The sequence below is a fragment of the Malaclemys terrapin genome, chromosome 19, assembly GCF_027887155.1.
Source record: "Malaclemys terrapin pileata isolate rMalTer1 chromosome 19, rMalTer1.hap1, whole genome shotgun sequence".
Classification (NCBI taxonomy): domain Eukaryota; kingdom Metazoa; phylum Chordata; order Testudines; family Emydidae; genus Malaclemys; species Malaclemys terrapin.
In genome coordinates this window covers 2,486,026-2,509,863 of record NC_071523.1, presented here as the reverse complement: position 1 = coordinate 2,509,863, position 23,838 = coordinate 2,486,026, and the positions used below count along the sequence as shown (strand labels likewise).

At 56.5% G+C, this 23,838-nt stretch overlaps 1 protein-coding gene across 4 annotated transcripts in view; it reads left to right on the top strand.

The window, feature by feature from the left end:
- The first annotated feature begins 2,422 nt into the window (after positions 1-2,422).
- PHC2 (polyhomeotic homolog 2) overlaps positions 2,423-23,838 on the top strand; it is a 142,528-nt gene continuing 121,112 nt past the window's right edge. Inside the window, exon 1 of one of the 4 annotated variants that reach the window (XM_054009063.1) lies at positions 2,423-2,633. The gene's annotated coding sequence lies outside the window, so the exon portion shown is untranslated. The remainder of the gene's footprint in view (positions 2,634-23,838) is intronic. The other 3 variants (XM_054009064.1, XM_054009065.1, XM_054009067.1) reach the window with 3 other exon arrangements.

Genomic DNA, 23,838 nt, shown 5'->3' with positions numbered 1-23,838 from the left:
CTGTGCCTGGGAATTATTTCTGATCCCGGTAGAGGGAAATGTCACTTTGGGAGCTAAGAAGCTAACCTGCCCTGCTGAGCGTCTAGCGAGGACACCCGGCTGCAGGTCCTGCTCTAACGCAGCCCATTCCTTGCGGATACATTGGGAGGCCCTACTTGTTTAACAGGAGCAACAACAAAAAATAGAACAGAGCAAAATGTCCCCCTGCTGGGCTGGAACCTCCTTGCCCTGGCCCCAAGAGCCTAGGGCCAGCCTGGGGCACAGGAGGGTGCAGATGACCTCTTGGGTCCCGTGTTTACTTGCCATACGGAAGCTGGCTTGCGTCTCCCATTGAGCAGCGGGACGGGAGAAGGCAGGCATCTCACTGCCCTACCTCCCACTCTTCCCATGCAGTCTCACATGCACACGGACACCAGTCCCTGAGTGTGCGATGGTATTTCTAGAGCTTCCCCTGCCAGTGTGCCCAGGACACTGTCCAGTTAAAATGTCAACATGGACAACCCGTGGGTGGGTAGGACGAGGCAGTGCTCCAGTGGAAGCTACTTCCACCCCTTAGTGACTGCAGTGTACTCAGCAGCGGGGCCTAGGGAGGTGCTGGGTCTGATTCGCCATCACCCCGTGTCACAGAATCTGCTCACTGCTAGTGGTGCCTCCTCCTGGCTATCCTGGGAATTAGCTCTGCCAGGCATTGCACCCTCTTCTGGTGGTGTCTTCCCTTGTCCTATCTCACCCTGCAGCCCCTCTCGCTCTAGGATCTGCAGCCTCCTCTTTGTGACTCGGCCCTCCAGCCGGGTCACCACACGCGGTCCCCTTCCAGGGGTAGCAAAGTCCCGCTGGACGAAATGGCAGTCTTCCCTTCACAGCTCTGACCAGACCACTCCTCTGGTGGCTGGCAGGGGAATCTGGGCCCACCCGCCCTCTACCCTGGGTTCCAGCCCAGGGACCCTACCTCTAGCAACAGTGGCCTGCTCACTCCCAGGCCATGTTGCTCTTCCTCTAGATTCCTTCCTACTTCGCAGCTCAACCTCCTGCCCCCTCCCCCTGGGTTTGCCAGTCCAGGTTCCCTGCTCTCAGGAGTGACCGCCTGCCCTTTCCCAGTAGCTGCTTCCCCACCTCCCCATCTGACGCCAGCTTCCTGCTTCAGAGGCCCTGCCTGTTCCTGCCCAGCTGAACCTGCTTGCAATCAATCCCTTGCTCCCTGGCTCTTCCTCCAAGTGCAGCCTGTGGAGTTAATAGTCCTGCCTGGCCACCTGAACCCCTTCCAGTCCTGGGGGGTAGACACCACATCGCCCCCGGCTACCATCTACACTCGTGCAAAGTGACTTTAACCCCCACCTCAGAGCAGGCGTATTTGACACCCTCGCTGCACTGGTGCCAATGTCTGCACCAGATGCAGGGCGACAGATAACTAGAGCCCCTGCATGGCAACACGAGGCAGCCCAGACTGCATGAACTGGCAAGGCAGAGGGCACCACAGCATCTGGCTCTGTCCAGCAGCCTCCGTAAACAATCCCTTTTACACCCATTCCACGACACACTCTGCAGTGGTCACCAAACACGGGCCCGGCCCCTGCTGGTTAACAGTGAGGGGTGGCAGAGCCCAGAGCACCAAAAGGAGGAGTGATGCCAGCTCACTGCTAGTGGGGCTGGCATCTGCCCCTCACAATCAGTATGTGTCCAGCAGGGCCAGTATCTGTTTCGCACCACCAGCATCTGCCCAGTGGGGCTGGCATCTGTCTATTGGGGTTGGCACCTGCCCCATACCATCAGTATGTGCTCAGTGAGGCCAGCGTCTGCCCCACACCATCAGCATCTGGCCAATGGGGCCAGTATCCATCCAGTGGGGCTAGCATCTGCTCCACACCGCCTGCATCTGCCCAGTGGGGCCGGCATCTGCCCATCGGCATCGGCGTCTGCCCATCGCCAGCGCCAGGCTGGCCAGTGCCTGGTGTCAGAGCTCTCTCTGCCCTGTGGCTCTCTTCGCCCCCATCGTGTCAGCGGGGCTCGGTGCTCCAGGAGACGGGCTGTGTGGCAGAGCGGGGTCAGGGTTCGCGGGGCTGATCCCCCCAGGCAGTTGGGGCTCTGGGTGGTACCGCGGCCCCCAGCCACAAACGCCCACTCCAGGCGCTGTGCTGGGGCCATGGCAGCTCCATGGGGAAGGAGTTCTGCTCTTCCCCACACCGCCCCCCTTCCTCCTGCCCCTGTTGCTATGGAGAGTGGCTGAGGCCTGCAGCTCCACTGACCTGCCAAGGCTGTTTCCCAGGAGCGGGAGGAGGCAGGGCCAGGCCAGCCCGGCTGGAGCTGCCATTGGCGGCGCCAGGCACGTGAGCCACATTGGAATGCTAATGAATTATGGCATTTTTCTCCCCTGCTCGGCTGTCTGACGGGGAGAGGCAGCAGGAGAGCAGGGCACCGCCAGGCGCCCACTGGTAGGCGACGAGGCGTGGGAGCCAGGGAGCAGCTGCAGGGCCCGGGCACGCTGGCTTCAGGCCCCTGGCCTAGGGGAGCCCAGCCAGAGCCCACTCCACACACAAGCACCTTCAGCTTAACCCTTCGGAGGCCAGACTGTCATGGCTGGTGGGAGCAGCACGCCGAGCTGCTTGGCACATGCCCTGCACACGCGCAGGCGGCAGGTATGTACCGCGGGGCCTTGGCCCCGTCAGCGGGCTTCGCACCTCCCACTGGCTTTCCAAGAACAGCAGGCTGGGTCGGGTGTGTGGCTCCGGAGCGCGTGACCCGGAGTTGTCTGGGCCCAGCGTGTGGAAGGGAGCAGTGTCCGGTGGTTAGAGAAGGCGGCTGGGAGTCAGGACTCGTGGTTCTTGTCGCTGAGTCGCTGCCCTGCTCTGTGCCTCAGTTTCTCTGCTTGTTAAATGGGGGTGATCATTCTCGCCCAGCTTTGTAAGGCACCTTGAGATGCTTAAATGAAATGCACCAGAGAAGTGTAAAGGATGGCTATTACTAGCTACTGTACACAACCACCAAGGGACCTGTGAGGCGTCTGTCACCTAGTTAAGACAGGTCTGTAATTAAAGGCTGAACATAATTATAGTGGGGATGTTTGTGGCACCTTAAAGCAGTGACCTAGGACAGGGGCATGCCTCCCGGAGGGGCGTTCGCTCACACTCATTCCTCGGCGTGTGTGCTGGCTGATCCCCGACGCCTGTCCCTGTCTGCAAAGGGTTAATGTTTAATCCTATCTCTTGGTGCCCGTTCTCCGCTGCCCTCCCTTCCCTATATGGCACACTGATTAGCTCGCGTCTGCAAGGACCAGGCCACAGGGACAACCCCGGCTCCGTGGCGGTTGCCGGTGAGGGAAAGGGAGCCAGTGCGGCTGGCTGTGACTGTCTGATGGCTCCGCTGAGAGCCCTGTGGAACATTTCACTTTGATCCCCCAGCGCTGCTGGTACAGGCTCGGAGCCGATGGCAGAGGGAATTTTTGTGGCTCTGGGGTTGATAGTCGTTTGTTGAGTCTCCACGTGCTCTTGGTGGAGATAAACCAACCCTGGATTCTCCCATGCACTTGCCTTGGCCCAGCAGCTGCCCCGGGCACTCAGCTGGTAAAACCCTGGTGTGGATCCCCATGGCTTGAGGAGCACAGATCTGCCTTGCTGTACACAGGGGACAGGTCTGCCCGCGCTGCCCCTTGTGTGCCAAGAGCAGGCATCGGGCTGTGGTTACTGGGCATTCCCAGCAAAGTGCTGATAGATTACACAGCTCATTCCTTGAATGACCCTTCTCCACATGGCTCTTCGTTCCCCGGTCTGCCTACCACTAGCCCATTGGGGCCGCTTGATGGGTTTGCTTTATGGCAGCCTGTCCTGGCGGGATTGTTTGAGATGTGGTATGGCACAGACCCAGGGGCAATCAGCCGGTGTGTTCATAGCTGACCGTAGACATCTCCAGGGTTCTGCCCCTCCCCCTGCCTTAGGACACTGTGGATTTGTTACAGCTGTTTGCTGGATGAGCTTCTCTGTGGCTCACAGGTGACGGATTCCTTCCTTGGCCTGTAGCATTCTCCACCTGCCTTACCTGATAATTGCATCAGCAGGATGCTCCAGGCCAGCTCTAGGGCATAGCCTGGGTCAGGGCCCGTCTTTCTATGTGTGGATCTGCTTAGACTTAGAGCAAAACACAGGAGGAAAGAGAAAACCAAGTGCCTGGTTTCCTTACAATGCCCATTCTCTGCCACTGCTCGCTCCGTGTATCTCCATTCACACAATCATAACTTGGGCAAGGAATGCCACTACTGAGCACAGGCCTGGGCATCCAGCGCTGTGGGATCTGTTCCCAGCCCTGCAATCCCTTCACCTCACTGGGTCCCAGCTTCGGCATCCATGAAGTGAAGTTAGTGACGCTCACCCACATGGCAGCAGGGGCTGCGAGGCTGAATTAATTCATGTCTGGGCCCATGGAACACGGACTGCGCTGTTGCTGTTCCAGAACACGACTCTTAGACATAATGCTGAGCAGCGACAAAGAGTGGGATGGGATGTGCCTGCGGCTTGCTGGACGGCTGGCAGTAGCAGCTAGAGCACCCCACTCTGAGGACCTATTTCCTGTTGTGCATGGCTTTACTTGCGTTCAAGAGAGTAGATCCCTGGGGCTCTCGTAATCTCCACTTGGTTCTTCACAGCTTGGAAACTCAGGCCAAAGCCTCACTGAAGTCCGTGGGAGCTTTGCCTGGGAAAGGATTGAGGGATCAAACTTGCACTCGTTGGGGTTGATGGCAAAACTCCTATGGACTTCAACATCAACAGAATCTGTTCTGGAACACAGGCTGGAGGATCAGGCCCTCGAGGTGGGAGGAGGCAGAGGCGCTGAATGAACCTGTGTTATGCTTGCGCCCAGAGACTGATGTTGACTGATGGTTCCAAGATCTAGCTTGGATAAACAAGGTCTTTGGATTCTCTTTGGGCTGAACAGAGGCCAAGTCCAGCGCCTTTCTCCTGGCTTTTCCACTGAGACCCGAAAGCTGATTTCAAGGAGGTGATTTGCAAAATCCTTTCTGGTTAAAGCTCCGAGCACCAGCCAGCCAGCCTGGGATGTGATGGCAGGCAGGGCCCCAGTCTGCGAGCTAAGGCAGGGCAGGGCATTCCCAGCTGAGAGCTCACGTCCCTGCTGGCCAGGCAGTGCCCAAGCTGGTTGACCTTCAGGCTCTGTGTAAGGCATGTCCACTCCAGAGTCTCACCTGCTTGGTTGGCAGGTTAAGAAGCTGGACTGTGTGAGTCAGCAGCTTTTTACAACGAAGAATCTTGAGGGTGGGATAAGGTGACCGGGCTGAGCGCACGGGCCTGCTTGGAACGGAGGATGGTGTGGAATACGGATGTTGGAACAGGTAGCTCCATCCTCAGGAAAATGAATATCACACCCTGGGATAGGCGACATGCTCCAGGGGAAAGCACAAGGCCAGAGCCATGGTTCAGCCTTATGGTGTGAGCTAGAGACACTGTGTGTCCGTCTGCAAGGTTGAAGCCGGTTTCTCCGTGGAGTCAGTGAGAGTGGCGAATGGGAGGGATGAGTGGCATGGCAAGCGAGTGAAGGCTTCCCTTGGCTGGCGTCTGTCATTCTTCTAGGGCTTTGTGGGGCTAAGTGTTTCACTTACACAACCTCAGCTGGTTGCTAGTGACTCTTCGGCACTGCAGCTGTGCCACCGTAGGGTAAACGCTTCCTCCATCCAGAAGGGGGGTTTCACCAGTGTAGTTAATCCACCTCCCTGAGAGGTGGTCACTAGGTTGACGGAAGAATTCGTCCATTGGTCTAAATGCATCTACAGCAGTGGTTAAGTCAACACATGGCTTTTGCCGTAGCCTGGAGTAATGTAGCTAAGTCAGTGTAATTTGTAGGTGTAGACTTGGCCTTATCATGCAGGGAGGAAGGATGGCCCAGTGGTTTGGGCAGCAGCATAGGACTTAGGAGAACCGGGTTCAAGTCCATGCTCTTCTATGGACTCCTTGTGTAAGCAGAGGTAAGCCATCTAGGCCCAGCTGATTTCAATAAGAGCTGGGTGCTGCCATAGCATCTGGGTACTTCAGTTCAGCAGCTGTAAAGTGGAGGTAATGGCTCTGTGGAGCTGGGCTGGGGAAAGTGCTCAGATACTCCAGTGGTAGGTGTCCTGTAAGTACTATGGAGTGGGATAAGAGCTAACTTGTCTAGCTAATGCTTTTCACTCCTAGAGCTCCAAGTTCATCAATATCATTGGCCCCATTTTACAGATGGAGAAACTGAGAGAGAGAGAGGGAAGGAACATGCCCACGGCTGTACAACCCATCAGTGGTAGAACCGGTCCCTCAGCTAATGCCCTAGCTCTAGACCACGGTGAGGGGAGGATCTTCAGCAGCTAACGGCAACCCAGGAAGGGTTTCTCAGGTTGCTTTCCTAGAAGCTAAACAGTGCTAACGAAAAGCTTATGGTTTGAATATAAAAATGTAGGGCAGGAAAAGACCCGGAGGAAGGGGCTGCTGGGTCTGGGGCTGCTGGGGGGCCCTGGCAAAGGAAGGAAGCAGCGCCAAAAGGTTGCCACAAAATTCTTTTTCTCATGGTACATTTGAGTAGCATTCAAAAGGCAGACTGGGGGCCCGGGCCTGCGAGGTGCTCTGCACCCTTAGCTCCCATTGCCTTTGGAGGTAAAAGGACCCTCAGCACTGGGCCCATGCCGCAAAGACTGGAATGGGCCATGTGTGGCTGATCGTACTCTCCAGCTTTTTTATATATCCGAGTGTAAGTCTATGGCCTGGAATTACCCAGGCAGGATGTACCTGGAAGGAGTGAGAAGGCGTGGCACCATCCGTGTGTCTGATCTTGCCATTGTTCCTTTAGGGCCCTGACAATTTCTGAAGCACTAATGAGACTTTACCTGTGATCTGAATCTTTTTCTGTTGCTTCTAAAGTTTCTTCTCTGAGAAGCGGCAATGAAAGAGAGAGAACTTTATTGAGAAGGCTTTGATAAAATGCAGGAGCGAAATTCAATAGCTGGAGTCTTGGAAAGCTGGCATTTGTGCCTGCTGATGAATACAAACCTGCAGCACGCAAGTAGTGATAATGCCTAGTTCTTATCTAGCACTTTTCAGACCTAGAGCTCAAAGCACCTTAGAGAGCAGGTCAGTATTATCTCCACTTTACAGGTGAGGAAATTGAGGCACGGAGCAGTGATGTGACTGACCCAAGGTCATCCAGCGGGCCAGTGGCAGAGCCAGGAATATAAACCAGGCCTCCTGAATCCCAGCCCAGGGCCCACTGGTTTTCCCCAGGTCTCCAGTGTGGAAATTAGGATTGGGAATCTCTCTTCTTCCAGAAAAAAGATTCTGCAACTCAGAAGGAAAAAAACAGTGATTGACATGAGTGAGTGTTCCTGCTCCGTGACTGAATGAATCAACTCAAACTCATGTGGAAAAGTTCTATAGCATGTTTAAAGCAATAGGTATATAGACATCTAATGCGATTGATAGAAATTGTTCTAGGAAACCTACAGAACTGAATAGAAAATGAGGTCCTGCCTACAGCCATTCTATAGAATTCTAGAGCAGGACTAGAATTCTCTAGCATGGTCCAAAAAAAAGTGATCATTGTCTGTTAAAAATCTATGGGCCAAATCAGCTGAAGATCAGCTTTTTCTATTATTGTTTTGGGCCATGCTAGAGAATTTTATCTCTGCTCTAGAATTCTACATTATGGCTTAAATTCCTACAGACAGGACTCATTACCTAGCCCTAGAGATGATCCATCTGGACTGAAATGACTCTGTGCAGTTAACTAGTAAATTAGAGGTGGTATCTTGGACAGGTACATTCTACCCAGTACTTAGGTTCTGTCTGCCACATCAATTGGACACAGTATTCTTCACCTCCTGTCCTTGGCTTGGGTCGTGTTACTGCGTGCTGTTAAATGGCTGGTACTTTCCACTTCAGCAATGAGTGTGCACTGGGCCAGGTTCTCCATTGCATTGTCATGATGCCAGTGCAATGGGTGGGAAGCTCTGGAAGACCAGACAGTCAGATTTTACACTGGGGTAAATGACTTGCCAAGATTTAGATTCACAGGTTATCAAACGCTCTGGGATCCTTCAGGGTGAAAGATGCTATAGAAATGTCAGCTCTTGTGACTGGTTATTCAGAGATTCCCGTTCTCTGGACCTACAACCTCTGTTTTAGACTGTGTTCCTGTCATCTAATAAACCTCTGTTTTACTGGTTGGCTAAGAGTCACATCTGACTGTGAAGTGGGGGTGCATGCAGGACCCTCTGGCTTCCCCAGGACCCCACCTGGGCGGACTCGCTGTGGGAAGCACACGGAGGGGCATATGCTGAATGCTCCAAGGTCAGACCCAGGAAGGTGAAACTGTGTGAGCTTCTTGCCCTGAAGACAGTCGGCTCCAAGGGAGAGGCAGCTCCCCAAAGTCCTGACTGGCTTTGTGGGGAGCAGTTCCAGAGCATCGCCCGGGGACTCCGTGACAAATGGATTACGTAGGGAGGTGGTGGAATCTCCTTCCTTAGAGGGTTTTAAGGTCAGGCTTGACAAAGCCCTGGCTGGGATGATTTAGTTGGGGATTGGTCCTGCTTTGAGCAGGGGGTTGGACTAGATGACCTCCTGAGGTCCCTTCCAACCCTGATATTCTATGATTCTATGGAGTTACAAATTGACAGTGATGGAGAATCTGGTCAGTTGTTCCAGTAACCACTGGATGAGAACCATTTACCATTTACCCTCCCTGTTAAAAATGTGCGCCTTGTTGCCAGTCTGAATTTGTCCAGCTTCAACTTCCAGCCATTGGCTTGTGTTGGACCTTCCTCTGCTAGACGGAAGAGCCTGTTCTGTTCCCTGTATAAATACTTGTAGACTGAGATCAAGTCACCCCTTCCCCTTCTCTTTACTAAGTGAAACAGCTGGAGCTCCTAGACTCTGCTAATGGTGCCGTGTCAGCCCTTCGAGGCGGAGTCAGCGCTTTGTCCCTCCAGTCTGCAACTTTGGGGCCTTGTTAGATGATCAGGTTGCAGCAGAGGCCAGGATGGTGCTTTCCAGCGGGATCCAGCAACAAGACTGAGGCCTCTTCTCCAGAGTCAGATCTTGCTACCATTATCTGTGGCGCTTGAGACTAGACAGCTGATGGCTTGACACGGGGCTGCAGCCAAAATCCAGTCAGAGTAGAATGCATCTGGCCAACCCAGTGACATCCTAGGACCTCAGTGCACTGTGACCTGTATTGGCAGCCTGGGGGTCTCTGGGTGGCTTAAAGTCTCAGGTCAACAGTGAGCTGGTGGCCCCACTGCCATTTTGTAACCCGTGGAGGGGTTCCCTTGGGAGGGGGAGGGGGCTGCTGGCACGGCATCCCATGCATAAGAGCCACTTCCTCTGAACCCTGGGTGCCAACCTGCTGGAATCTTTGGCCCTTTGTGCCTGCTGCAGGGTTTCTCCTTCCCTGCTGAGAGCCGGGGGAGGCTGCAGTGTGAGGGAGGGGCGCAGCGGATTGGTGTGGCTTTGCCATAGGGGTGTGGCTGAATCTGATCTCTGCAGGTGTGATGAGTGGCTGTGAAAGGGCTCCGAGCTGGTGTTCTAGCTCTCAGAGCTGTTGGGCAGGGCCTTTTTTTTTTTTAACAAATCCAAAGGCTGGCCCAGTGGCTGGTGCACTAGCCTGAGCTGCTAGGAAGAGGTGAGCTCTGCCCCAGACTCCCTGTGTGCCCTTGGGTGACTCATTGCAGCTCCATGCCTCAGTTTCCCGTCTGTGCAATGGGGCTAATAGGCCTAGCTCGCAGGGGTGTTGGAGGATAACTGCATTAAGGATTGTGAGATGCTCTGACACAGTGGTGATGGTGGCCATGGGAGTACCTGAGAGAGGGGAAATGCAGGATTTCAGCACTGCTTCTGAGACCAGGGCAGTACCCCAGGGCAGCTAAGAAATCACTGGAGCCAAGATTTCTAAAAACAGGGACCTAAAGTCAGGCTCCTGGATCCTTAATCAGGCACCTAAGTAAGTGGCCCCATGTTCCACAGTGCTGAGCATCCAGCGACTTCAGTGAGGTTACTGCAGATCCCCCAGTGCATGGAGCTCAGACTCTGGCTTGCTCGAGAGGAACAGCTCCCTGCTTGAGACGTCTGCTCTCAGCCTTTGGGAACCGCGTCAGGAGGACACTGGGCATTGCAAAGGGAGTCTGCAGAGAGGACAGGATCTGGAGTCAGTCAAATGAGCTTAATTGAAGCCTGTGTCTCTGCTTAGAACACCGCGAACCACCTGTGCTGAGGGACGGGAGCTTTGTAGTGGGACATTCTTCCTGTCTGAGGAGAGTGGGAGGATTGCTCTCGCTGATGAGAAGCAAATATATGCGAGATCTCGGCACGTCGGGGAGATGCTAATACATACAGTCAATTCCTGCTTCTTCCTTTGTGTGGCTGGGGCTAAGAAACCAAAGCCCTGTGCTACATGTACCACAAGCCCATCCATCTTCTCCTGCGTGATTCATTGCTCTCCGCCCTCCCTCTGACCCTAAAACAGACCCATCGGGGGAACGACCCCATCCGACTCGCGTTGGGGAATGGGAAAACAGGAACCTCGCCCCCTTTGCCAAAATCCAGCCCCTCCCCCATCTCCTAGCATGTTGGCCCTCCCCCTCATGAGCATGGCCTATTGGAAAAGAAAAAGTGTGATGGAAAGAGAGTGAGTGCCCAGGGCACAGCCAGTGGCCCCCGGGCCTGGCCTGGGGGAGCCTGCCATGCTCTCCGTGGTGCCCAGACACCCCAAAGTCCTCTCCTGGGCTCTCCGTGGTACTCGGCTGGCCAGCAGCAGTCTCCAGGGTGCTGTCCATGGTACACGGGTCTGGTCAGTGGTGCCCTGCAGTGCTGTCCGTGGTACATGGATACAGGCTGCACCGTGGGCCTTAGTTACATGTCAGGCCATGACTCCTCGCTGTGAATGCAGCCCTCTCCGTGGCACTGTCCATGGGACATCAATACAGCCCCTAGTGCCTGCAGCACTGTCTGTGGTGCTGTCGCTGCACAGACACAAGCCACGAGGCTTTTTGTGGTCTATAAGTGAAGCCCGTGGGGGTCTCCTATGGTGAGATCCAGGCTGTGGTGTGCTGCTGTGTTCCACATGCTGCTCTCCAAGGGTGTGGGTGCAGCCCTTGGCGCTCTCAGGGGTATATACGTGTGCTCTCCATGATACACGGGTGCAGTGCTGGTCTCTCTGGTGTCTCTCCTGAGCTCTCTGGCCTCACCTACCATCACTTCTGGAAATAAGGGGCTCTGAGTGTTTCCACTGGAAGGCCCCAACTTTGGGAGACATTAACACCTGCGGGGCTTTTCATTATTCCTCCATTAAGTGTCTGACGGGGAGAATGTCTGCGGTGGTGCAGCCGTGTCGGTCCCAGGATATTAGTGAGACAAGGTGGAGGAGGTCATATCTTTTATTGGACCTGCTACTGTTACTGAGAGCGACAACTTGGGGAGCTGCACAGAGCTCTGCTCTGGGGCGGGGTGAGACTGTACGTGGCTCCAAGGCCGAAATTCTTAGCAGCCTACAATTTGCGTCACTAGCCACAACGGTGCAGAACTGTCACCGGCCCAGGGTCCATGGGTACAGCTGTGTCCGCGCATCAGGAGCAGTCAGTCTGGGGCTTCCTACCCTGTGTGTGCTGAGGCCCCAGGTCCCATTGTTTGTGCCGGGAACAGGAGCACATGAATATGCTTAATCTGGGAACGGCACATTCTGGGCTGTGTATCAGTAAAACAGTTCCAAGGGCTGCTGCGTCCTTTGACCCTTCTAGATGTGAGCACCACCAGAGGCACATCACAGCAGAGATTTCCTCATGGGGACTAGCGTGCCCCAGACACTTTGATCTCCCTGCCCTTGTCTTTCCTTTTTCTTTTATCATTCTGTCCCCACCTTCTGTCTAGCTTCCCCAGTGGTGCCCACTCTGCAAGCCCCTCCCAAAGCCATAACAGGAAGAGTCACTCGTCTCCATGCCAGGACAGGTAGGAAATTGCTTGATTAGATTTTGCCCTCCGTTCCTCTTACCCTGGGCCTAGATCCCCAAAGGTACCTAAGCACCTAACTCTCACTGACGTCAATGGGAGTTAGGAGCCTAAATATCTTTGGGGATCTGGGCCCTGCTGCCTTAGGCAGACCCATCAAATGAACTGCACATGCTGCGAGGAGTGGGCAGAGACCTACGCTGGGAGCTAGGATCTGGGCCTAGGCCCCCTCACTGACACTGCTGTGGGTTTGGTGTAATCTCACCAGCGCTGCCCATGCTGGTGTCAGCCTGGTGCAAAGAGGTGCTCAGGCAGGTCGCAGATGTGGCTGTTTGCTCAGCGCTGCCTTCCCCATTTGAGGAGGATGCAGAGGATCTTATATTTGATGGGCGGGTGCCTAAGGGCTTTCTGAACCATGCTGCTTGTACCAAGCTCTGTGCAGCCTGGGAATCAGCCAGCAGAGCCAGGCAGCCCCTCTGGGGGGACTAGGGAACTGCGATGCTGCACAGCACTTCAGGGCAGGAAGCGAGGAAGAACCTCGACCCCAATGGCAGGGAGAGTGTTAGGTCAGAAGCGGGTTGTAATGATCCAGTGTGACGTTCCCCTGGTGTTATCCGGACCGGTGATCTGCTAGGTCACCCCAATCCTTGACTCTGGGAGCCAGCTCTGCTGTGAGAACCCCCACTCCTGGGCTGGTCACGCACAGCCTCTGGCATGTAAGCTGCTCCTTGGATTGTGCAGCTGAATGACACTAGCCAATATCTCCGGTCCCAGACACAGCCCTAGGAACCTCCGTCTTGCAGTGTCCAGTTATACCCGCTGGACGCGGCAAGCTTATATGAGTTTGTCAGTTTAACAAAGAAATTGATATGCACCAGGCGTGTTATCCCCAGGGGAGCCTCTGACACTCTTCAAACCAAATGCACGGCTTCAGGTAGAATAAACAAACAGATTTATTAACTACAAAGTCAGATTTTAAGTGATTATAAATCAGAGCATAACAAGTTGGATTTGGTCAAATGAAATAAAAGCAAAACACATTCTAAGCTGATCTTAATGCTTTCAATGCCCTTACAAACTTAGACGCTTCTCACCACAGGCTGGCTGGTTGCCCTTCAGCCAGGCTCTCCCCTTTGATCAGTGCTTCAGTCGCTTGGTGGTGATGTCTATAGATGGAGGTGGAAGAGAGAGGAAGAGCATAGCAAACATCTCTCCCTTTTATCATGTTCTTTCTTCCCTCTTGGCTTTGCCCTCCTCCCCTTCAGCGTCAGGTGAGCATTACCTCATCGCAATCCCAAACTGACCAAAGAAAGGTGTGGGGGGGGGGGGGTGACTCCCTCGAGAATCCAAAGATCCTTTGTTGCTGCCTAGGCCAGTGTCCTTTGTTCCTGTGAGGCTGGGCTGGGTTTGTCCCATACATGCCCTGATGAGGTGTGAACCGCCCCTCTGCTCCTGGAGAGTTTTGCCTGGGCTTGCTTTAAGCCATGAGGACACATTTTCAGCCTCATAACTAAATACATGAAATGACAATTTATAACATCACTATAACAACAATGCTCAGTGCATCATGAGCCTTCTGAAGACACCGATATGACAAACTTTGCATTGGATTCCACACAATCATATTATAAAGATGAACTTGGGGGTGTAGAGTGTTCCCACGAGGTACAGAACGTCACACCCAGGTTTGAATTCTGCCAGGGCATTGGGGCGGCATCTCTCCTCTTGCAAACAGTGCCCAGGAATCTTTGCCATCACCGTGTGTGTATTTAATAATGTCTGTGTCGCACACCCACCCTATCTCTCCCATCCATGCACCCTGCGTGCAATGCTGCCTCTTGTAGGAGTCAATGCTCTGTTATTAGCAGCACTCCCATAGTTTGCTTCACACCCGCAGCTCCTGCACTAGACTCACCTCCAGCAGCCTGTGTCACGGAGTGTGAGGGAGTCAGGGCCCGGCACCCCTCTTCCTGGGATTCACTGTGACTCTCAGCCAGCCAGTAAAACAGAAGGTTTATTGGACAATAGGAACGCAGTCTACAGCAGAACTTGTAGGTACAACCAGGACCCCTCAATCAAGTCCTCCTGGGAGGTTCAGGGAGCTTAGACCCCAGCTTGGGGTTCCCTGTGTTGCACGACCCAGCCCAAAACAGGAAACTAAAAATAAAACCCTCCAGCAGCCTTCTCTCCCCTCCCCTCTGCTCCTCCCCTCCTTTGTTCAGTCTCCCGGGCAGAAGGTATCATTTCTCCCAACCCCTCTCCTGGCTCAGGTTACAGCTCAGGTATCTCCCTGCAAGGGCAGTCCCCAATCCCCAATGTAATTCCCCTGCTCCATCACATCTCTCCCCACTTTGAGACTGAACTGAGCGGCGTCACTCTGCCCAGTGACCCGGGGAAGTTCAGGGCCTCCTCTCCGGGACAACGCGTCCACTATCAGGTTGGCACTTCCCTTCACATGGACCACGTCCATGTCATAATCCTGCAGGAGCAGGCTCCACCTCAGGAGCTTGGCGTTGGCTCCTTTCATCTGGTGCAGCCAGGTCAGGGGAGAGTGGTCGGTGTGCACGGTGAAGTGACGCCCAAAGAGATATGGCTCTAGTTTCTTGAGGGCCCACACCATGGCCAGGCATTCCTTCTCGATGGCCGCGTAGTTCTGCTCTCAGGGTAGCAACTTCTTGCTCAGGTACATGATCAGGTGTCTCTCCCCCTTTTCATCCTCCTGCTTTAACACTGCCCCTAGTCCCGTGTCTGAGGCGTTGGTGAACACCATAACGGGCTTTTCAAAGTCTGGCTTTGCCAGAACTGGGCCACTGACCAGAGCCTCCTTCAACATCCAGAGAGCCTCCTGGTACTCCTCGGTCCAGACCACCTTGTCCAGCTTCCCCTTCTTGCACAGCTCAGTGATGGGGGCGGCTATGGAGCTAAAGTGGGGCACGAACCTTCGATAGTACCCCGCCATCCCAATAAAGGCTTGGACCTGCTTTTTGGTTTGGGGAGTGGGCAAGTCTCTGATCACCTCCACGTTGGCTGGTTCCGGCTTTAGGCAGCCGCTCCCCACCCGGTGACCTAGGTAGGATACTTCAGCCATCCCCACCTTGCACTTCTCAGGTTTTATGGTCAGCCCAGCCTCCTGGAGTCAGTCCAGCACTTGTTTAACCTGGGACACATGGTCCTCCCAGGCCTGGCTAAAGACACAGATGTCATCAATATATGCCACAGCAAAACTCTTCATCCCACTCAGTAGCTGATCCACCAGGTGCTGGAAGGTGGCCGGTGCTCCCTTGAGGCCGAAAGGCAGGGTCAGGAACTCATAGAGCCCCAGAGGGGTGATAAAGGCCGATTTCAGCCTGGCATCTGCATCCAGCCCTTTGTAAAATCCATGGCGATAAGGTACCGGGCACCTCCCAACTTGTCTAGGAGCTCATCAGGCCTGGGCATGGGGTAGGCATTGGCTACAGTGATGGCATTGAGCTTCCGATAGTCCACACAGAACCGGATCGACCCGTCCTTTTTGGGGACCAGCCAGGGCCGGCTCCAGGGTTTTTGCTGCCCCAAGCGGCGCAAAAAAAAAAAAAAAGCCGTGATCACAATCGCAATCTGCGGCAGCAATTCGGCGGGAAGTCCTTCACTCCGAGCGGGAGTGAGGGACCGTCCGCCGAATTGCCGCCGAATATCTGGACCTGCCACCCCTCTCCGGAGTGGCCGCCCCACGCACCTGCTTGGCAAGCTGGTGCCTGGAGACAGCCCTGGGACCAGCACCACTGGCGAGGCCCAAGGGCTGGAAGACGGCTGGATCACCCCCAAAGCCAGCATGTCCCCGACCTCTCTTTCCAGGTCCTGAGCAGTTTTCCCTGTGACTCGGAAGGGGGAGCATTTTATAGGCAGGTGCGATCCTGTCTGCACTCGGTGGACAGTCAGATTAGTGTGTCCAGGCTGGTTGGAAAACAGCTGTCAGTACAGATGCAGCACTCCTCCGATCTCAGCTTGCTGGGCCGGGCTCAGCTGATCAGAGAGGGGAATTGCTTCCAGGGGGGAGCCAGCTCTTGTCTCAGGGAATAGGTCTACTAAAGGGTCACCTCCCTGCTCCTCCCAATGTTCACACACGGCCAACACCACATCCCCCCTGTCATAATATGGCTTCATCATATTCACATGGTACACCCGGTGGTGGTGTGCCCGGTTCAACAGCTCCACCACATAGTTTACCTCGTTTAGTTGCTTGACAACCTTGAAGGGCCCTTCCCAGGCGGCCTGGAGTTTGTTTTTCCTCACGGGGATGAGGACCATCACCTGATCCCGGTGGCGAAGGCACGGGCCTGCACTGTGCGGTCATACCAGACCTTCTGCTTCCTCTGGGCTCTAGCCAGATTCTCCCTGGCCAGGCCCATGAGCTCGGCAAGTCTTTCCCAGAAGGTCAGGACATACTCCACCACCGACTCTCCCTCGGGAGTGGCCTTCCCCTCCCATTCATCTCTCATCAGGTCTAGGGGCCCCCTTACCCTCCTTCTGTATAACAGTTCGAAAGGCGAAAACCCGGTAGACTCCTGGGGTACCTCCCTGTACGCAAACAGCAGGTGAGGTAAGTACTTGTCCCAGACCTGCGGGTGCTGGTTCATAAAGGTTTTTAGCATCATCTTTAGCGTCCCGTTGAACCTCTCCACCAGCCCATTGGATTGGGGGTGATATGCTAAGGCCCAGTTGTGCCGGACCCCACATTTCTCCCACAAGCACCGGAGTAGGGCCGACATGAAGTTGGACCCTTGGTCTGTTAAGACTTCTTTGGGGAACCCCACTCGGCTGAAAATGGTCAGCAGTGCATCTGCCACAGTGTCTGCTTTAATGGACAATAAGGGCACTGTCTCGGGGAAGCAGGTGGCAAAATCTACCACCACCAGAATGTATTTCTTCCCCAACCGGGTCGTCTTACTGAGAGGTCGCACTATGTCCATAGCCACCTTCTGGAAAGGCTCCTCTATGATGGCCAAAGGCCTCAACACTGCTTTCCCCTTGTCCCGGGCCTTCCCCACCCTCTGGCAGGGGTCACAGGATTGGCAGTACTGTTGAAGACCCCAGGCCAGTAAAAGTTCTGTAGCAGCCTCTGCCTGGTGCACCGGATTCCCTGGTGCCCTGCAAGAGGGATGTCATGGGCCAGGTACAGTAGCTTGTGGCAAAACTTCTGGGGTACCACCAGCTGCCTCTGGATCCCCCATGACTCCACTTCCCCTGGGGGAGCCCATTCTCAGTATAGGAACCCCTTCTCCCACAGGAATCTCTCCTGGCAACCTCTCCCCATGGTCTGCACCACACTGAGGTCAGCCAGGTCCCTTAGCTTCCGCAAGGAGGGATCTTTCTGTACCTCAGCCTGGAACTCAGCGGCTGGTACAGGGATGGGGACCTGCTCCCTTCCGCTGGCTGGGTCCGAGGCCACTCTGAGTTGTGTCCCTGGGCACTCCCTTCCCACTGGGTTAGGGTCCTGTGCCTTGGGCAAGGCACCTTCCTCAAGGTCAGGGTACGGTGCCCCTCACCGGCTCTGACTACGGGTCACGACCAGGGTATCCTGGGGGTTGCTTGGCCAGTCCTCCAGGCCCCCCCCCATCAACACCTCAGTGGGCAAATACAGGTGTATCCCCCCATCCTTGGGGCCCTCCTTGGCCCCCCACTTCAGGTGTACCCTCGCCACAGACACCTTGAATGGGGTTCTGCCCACCCCCGTCAGGGTCAGGTAGGTGTTGGGCATCACCCGATTGGGGGCCACCACCTCGGGCCGGGCCAGTGTCACCTCTGCGCCCGTATCCCAGTATCCATTGACCTTCCTCCCATCCACCTACAGGGGAACAAGGCACTCTCTCCAGGGGGACAGCCCCGCACCCACCCTGTAAACCAAAAATCCTGAGTCTGGAACATCCAGCCCCCCAGAGGAGCTGGCCTGGAGCTCTCCTCCCTCCTTAACAGGTGGTACGCTGACAGCCCCCCTGGCCTGGGAACGCTGTCCCTCGTCTGGCTGGGTCTTTACCCGGTCAACCCTCCGTGGGTTGGGTCTGCTCAGTCTGTCCCTGAGCCTGAGGCACTGGGCCCGTATGTGGCCTCTTTGGCCACAGTGATAGCAGCCCATGTCCCGTGGGTCCCCTCGAACGGGTCGGATGGACCTGACGCTGGATGTTCCCCTTTGGTGGGGGTTCTCCGTATTTCCCTGCTGGGAGGTCCTATGTTGACTCTCTCTCTGCGTTGTGACAGGCCTGTTCCTTTGGGACTCCTCCCTGTTATCCCCTGCCCGACTGTTCACAAACTCGTCGGCCAGCTGGCCTGCGTGCTGCGGGTTCTCTGGCTTTTGGTCCATCAACCATCGCCTCAGGTCAGATGGACACTGCTCATACACATGCTCCAGTATGAATAGGTCAAGCAGGTCTTCTTTAGTTTGGGCCCCAGCTGTCCACTTGTGGGTATACCCCTGCGCCCGGTTGCCCAGTTGTAGGTATGTGACCTCACGGGTTTTACGCTGACTCCGGAACCTTTTCCGGTACATCTCAGGAGTCAGCCCAAACTCGCGGAGCAGGGCCTTTTTGAATAGTTCATAGTCCCCTCTCTCCGCCACTTTCAGTCGGCTGTACACCTCCCTGGCTGTGGGGTCCAGTGAGGGAATGAGAAACTGGAGCCTCTCTGCAGGGTCAACCCGGTGCAGCTCGCAGATATTCTCAAAGGCCGTCAGGAAGGTATCCCTGTCCTCCCCCTCCTTACGCTGGGCCAGGAAGCACTTATCAAAGCTCTTTGCAGTCTTGGGTCCCCCCTCGCTCACTGCAGCCGGGGCCCCACTGCTCCCCAGCCTGGCCAGTTCCAGCTCATGCTGACGCTGGTTCTCCTTCTCTTCCCGCTGCTTTTCCCGTTCTTCCCGCTCCTGCTTCAGTTCTTGCTTCCTTAACTCAAGCTCTTCTCGTCTCATCTCTCATTAATATTCCAGACGCATCCGTTCCAGGGACGGGGAGCTCTGCCGGGATGATCCCCTGCTGGCTGCCGGGGTCAGGGTGCCCTCAGTATTTGCTGGGCTTCCCCCAACCCCTCCCCTAGGTATAGGTAGGCAGGGTCTCAGGATGTCCTCGGCAGCAGTCTGACCCCTCCCAGCCATGTCAGGCCCCGGGGCCCACACTGCATCCGCCAGGCGGCTTCCCTCAGGGACAGGGCTCAGTTCATCCAAGCGATCCTTCTCCTCCAGCTGGGCAATTAGCTGTTCTTTGGTGGAGCTCCCCATGCGCAGCCCCGTCAGCCTGCACAGCTCCACCAGGTCGCTCTTGAGGCGTTTAGCATACATCCTCCTCAGGCCACTCACCGGCCTGTGCTCTCCACTTTTCACCATGCCAGGGAGACCCCTAGTGTGCCAGTCCTTCTTCTGGTCACCCCCTCTCTGCCAGGGTCGAGCTGCAGACTCCTCCGCCCCTGGAACCGCTCGCTGTGATTCCCGGGGGGACCCTGTTCCTGAAAAAGTCCTTCTCTCTGGTCACACACTCCCAGGGGTTAATCGCCCCCTGAAACCATCTCTCTCTGACTCTTCAGCCCACTTGGTCCCCGTCAGTCCCCCTTCATTTTACTGCTCCCCAGTCACTCACAGCAGGAAGCGCCATCTACGGGGTGCAGTAGATCCCACCTCTGACACCAGTTGTCACGGAGTGTGGGAGAGTTGGGGCCTCGCACCACTCTTCCTGGGATTCACCGTGACTTTCAGCCAGCCAGTAAAACGGAAGGTTTATTGGACAATAGGAACGCAGTCTACAGCAGAGCTTGTAGGTACAACCAGGACCCCTCAATCAAGTCCTTCTGGGAGGTTCAGGGAGCTTAGACCCCAGCTTGGGGTTCCCTGTGTTGCACCACCCAGCCCTAAACAGGAAACTAAAAATAAAACCCTCCAGCAGCCTTCTCTCCCCTCCCCTCTGCTCCTCCTCTCCTTTGTTCAGTCTCCCGGGCAGGTGTCATTTCTTCCAACCCCCCTCCTGGCTCAGGTTACAGCTCAGGTATTTCCCTGCAAGGGCAGTCCCCAGTCCCCAATGTAACTCCCCTGCTCCATCACAGCCTGGCACTGCAGTTCCAGCCCCCAAGGGGGCATGTTGTTCCATGGTGAGTGATGGGGGCCATCAGCCCCAGGTCTCCATCCTGGTGAGGTCAGGCGCCGAATTAGGTGTGTGTTTTGGTGGTCCTGGTGCAGGTGGGATGGCATCTTGATGGCAGGGAGGGCATCACATGGTGACAGGACCTCTGCATGTGTCACCGCAGCACACACGAGGCAGGTCATCCTCCCAGTACTGGTATTTTAGAGGTGGAGGCAGCAGAGGGAAGTGACTGCCCCAGAGTCACACAGGGAGTCAGTGGCAGTATCAGATATAGACCCTGACGTGCAGTCCCCTGCTCTAATCACTAGGCCACATTGCCACCCTTTCCTAATTCAAGATCTCATTAGCACGAGGAGGAGGGATTAGACCGGGCTGGTATCTGCTCTTAGCCCTACAGCCCCCCTGCAGTGACCTCGGGCCTGCTGCCCACCCTGTGGTTACCAAGTGGGGCCTGTTCCCAGTCGGACAGCGTTGCTGTCACCGCGCTGCCCTTAGCATCACAGGGGCGGCTGTTATTCTTGTCGGGTGATTTTCTGTGAATCAGACTGTAGCTCAGGGACAGGATTCCCTCCCCACCTCTCCCCACTGTCCCCTGGGGCCTGTGCAGGACCCCCCGCCTCCCACCCAGGAGGAAACATTGGCTGTTTAAATCTGCTATTAGGCCCCCATTTGCAGAGCACTGGCTCCCCAAGGCTTAATCTGCCCCGTCCCTGCTGAGCCATTGTAGGCCGCAAGCAGCTCAGGCAGATGAGGGAGGGAGGGAGCCTAGGAATCGCTGACATTCCTGCCTGTGTGTTACTTTCCCCTCCCCGCACGCCGCTGGCCGAGCCCCTCCTCAGGCACAGCCTGTCTAGTGCTGGCCCAGGCCTGGCCTGTCCAGCCGCCCCGCAGTCGGACCTGCTCTCGTTCCCCTCGGCTCTCCCGGTGCCCCCAGATTGGTGCCGGGGATCGGCGACGGAGTGATGCAGGCAGGCCCGGGTCTCAGCTCGTCCACTCCGGGATTACTGCCCTGATAGAGAGGGGAATTGCACCCACAGCCCCCTGGGGGGCCTGGTCACTATGCTCAGGGCTTGTTTGAGGGTGGGAGAGAATCAGTCCCTGGGGGCCTGATTCTTGCTTCTCTAGAGCCCTTCTGTGCGGCGCTGACAGGGGCCTGGGAGTGCTTGTGACTCTGTGACTGCCACTCAGTTTCCCCTTGGCCTGCCGGAGCAGGATAAATGAGGATTCAGGCCACTGGTCTGACTTCTCATTCTATGTATCCCAAACGCACCTGCTGACCCCTGCTGAGATCGGGGCCCCACTGAGCTGGGTGCCACCCACGCCCCTAGCGAGAGACGGTTCCTGTGCCAAAGATCCCTACCCCCCAATAGATCAGCCAGACCAGCGGTGGGGGAAACAGGCAGAGAGGAGCAGGCCTGGCCCATGGTCACCAGGGAGCCGGTGGCGGAGACAGGACTAGAGCCAGAGGGAAGATCTTTAGCCTTGCTTTGGTCCCTGCGTGCTATGCCAGCGGGCCGGAGCAAGGCAAAGGGGCCGTTACAGCCGGGTCTGGCTGGGGAGGGCTCTTCCAGTGCAGGACCTGTGGCACACAGCTGTCAGGCTGCCCCCTGTGGCCCATCCCAGGCTGTGGCGGAGGGCCTGTGGGGTGGGACTGGGGCAGGAGGGATGCCCCAGAGATGGGGCCATGGCACACAGCACTGTGGGAACGCCCAGGAGCCCACTGGCAGCCCCAGGGCAGCTGCTGTAACTTTGACAGGCCCCAGGGCTGTCTGGGTGACACCGGCAGCTCGGCCAGCCCCTAGCACAGCCCAGGACTGGGAGGACACAGGGGCAGTTCAAAGATGCCTTACACCCCTCACCTTGGAGGGCATCGGCAGCCCAGGTCCCCCCAGTCGGCGTCCTGTGTCCTGCCCACTAGGCCACGCTGCCAGGGACAGCCAGCACCTGGTGAGGGCAGGCCCCAAAAAGAGAAAGCAATGGAAATGTCCATGCTGAGCAAGTGGGAGTGGGACTCGGAGGGCGAAGGTCCTGGAGTGCTACACCGAGATCTGAAGGGACAAACGGGGAATGGCTGGTTCTGGGGCGGGGGGTGGTTCATCGCAGCAAAGCACTTCCATCTGGGGGTGTGGGAAGTGGTCCTAACACGGGGACACGTCCGGCAGATGTGCCTGGGTGCTCTCTCTGCTTCCCAGGTGATCCCAGAGCGTGACGGCTTTCTGCGGGTTCCTGGGCCCCGTGCTGAGCCCCACCCGGCCTGATCCCCGTGAGACACACATTCGCGTGGAGGGCGTGCCGGCCCAGATCAGGTGTGTAGCTCTCTAGGGCTGGGAGTGAGCGACACACAAACCAACCTCAACCTTCTCTCAGCCCCTGAACAACCAGGGCTCACAAGTCCTGTCCCCCAGCACTGCCCTCACCGCTGGCTGCTGCCCCTCTTGGGGCAGGGGGAGATTGACCCAGTCACTTGCTCCCCACGTCTGCCTGTGCACACAGTGGCTGTAGCAGTGTAATCCGGGGGCTCCCAGGCCTCCCCCAATGGGATCTGCAGCCAGGACAGGGGGAGCCGCTGTCTGACCACACACAGCCCGGGGGGAGAGGGGGGAGATGTGACTAAGCCACTATGCTCAGGGGTGCTCAGATCCACGGGGTTGGTTTGCTGCAGCTGAGAAAAGGGGCCCAGCAGGAGATATCCCATCTCCTAGAACTGGAAGGGACCTTGAAAGGTCATCGAGTCCAGCCCCCTGCCTTCACTAGCAGGACCAAGTACTGATTTTGCCCCAGATTCCCAAGTGGCCCCCTCAAGGATTGAACTCACAACCCTGGGTTTAGCAGGCCAATGCTCAAACCACTGAGCTATCCCTCCCCCACCACTATACCACCAATGCAGCTTTGGCTCTGGAACGGCCTCCCTGGTCAGGGCCATCCTGCTCCACAGAGACCTGCTGCAGGTCTTATTACACACCCACAGGGACCTATGGGCCCAGTGTAGCCTCTGTGAACAGCCGATAAGATCTGTGCTCAGGGGAGACCCAGCACTGCACTGGGGGGATTGCATGTCGGACTGAGGGGCACTGGCAGAGCTGGGGAGAGGGGACCCCAGGGTGGGGGTAGCAGAGGGCTGTGGGCCAGGACTGAGGGACAGTGGCAGAGCTGGGGAGAGGGGACCCCAGGGCGGGGGTAGCAGAGGGCTGTGGGCCAGGATTGAGGGACAGTGGCAGAGCTGGGGAGAGGGGACCGCAGGGTGGGAGTAGCAGGGGGCTGTGGGCCAGGACTGAGGGGCACCGGCTGAGCTGTGGGGGGAGCCCCAGGGTGGGAGTAGCAGGGGGCTGTGGGTCAGAGCTGAGTTCATCAGCAGAGCTGTGGATGACATCAGCCTGCCTTGTACCTGGCACTCTCCCGTTTTCTCAGTGGTGATGGGGGAGGGGAGACATAAGCCCCACCTTGGTTAATCAGGGGTTAACAGGCACTTAGCCCAGCTAGGCCCCTGGGCGGCACCTGGAGGGGTGCTGGACAGTTGGTGATCGAAGCCCGCTGGGGGGAGATGGGCCTCCCAGAAGGCAGGAGCACAGGGGAAGTGGGGGACAATGACTGGGGGAGGGAGCTGAGAGCAGCCCAGGAGGCCTGGAGCCAGAACTACAGGGTCCTGAGAAGGTGTGGGACATGGGGCCAGTGGAGCCTGGGGCGAGGCGCACTCTCCTGAGCAGAGGCAAAGCCGAAGGGTGTCTGGACTGAAGCTGTGGGAGGACGGAGAGGCGCTGCAGGGGAGGGGAGATTCCAGGGAG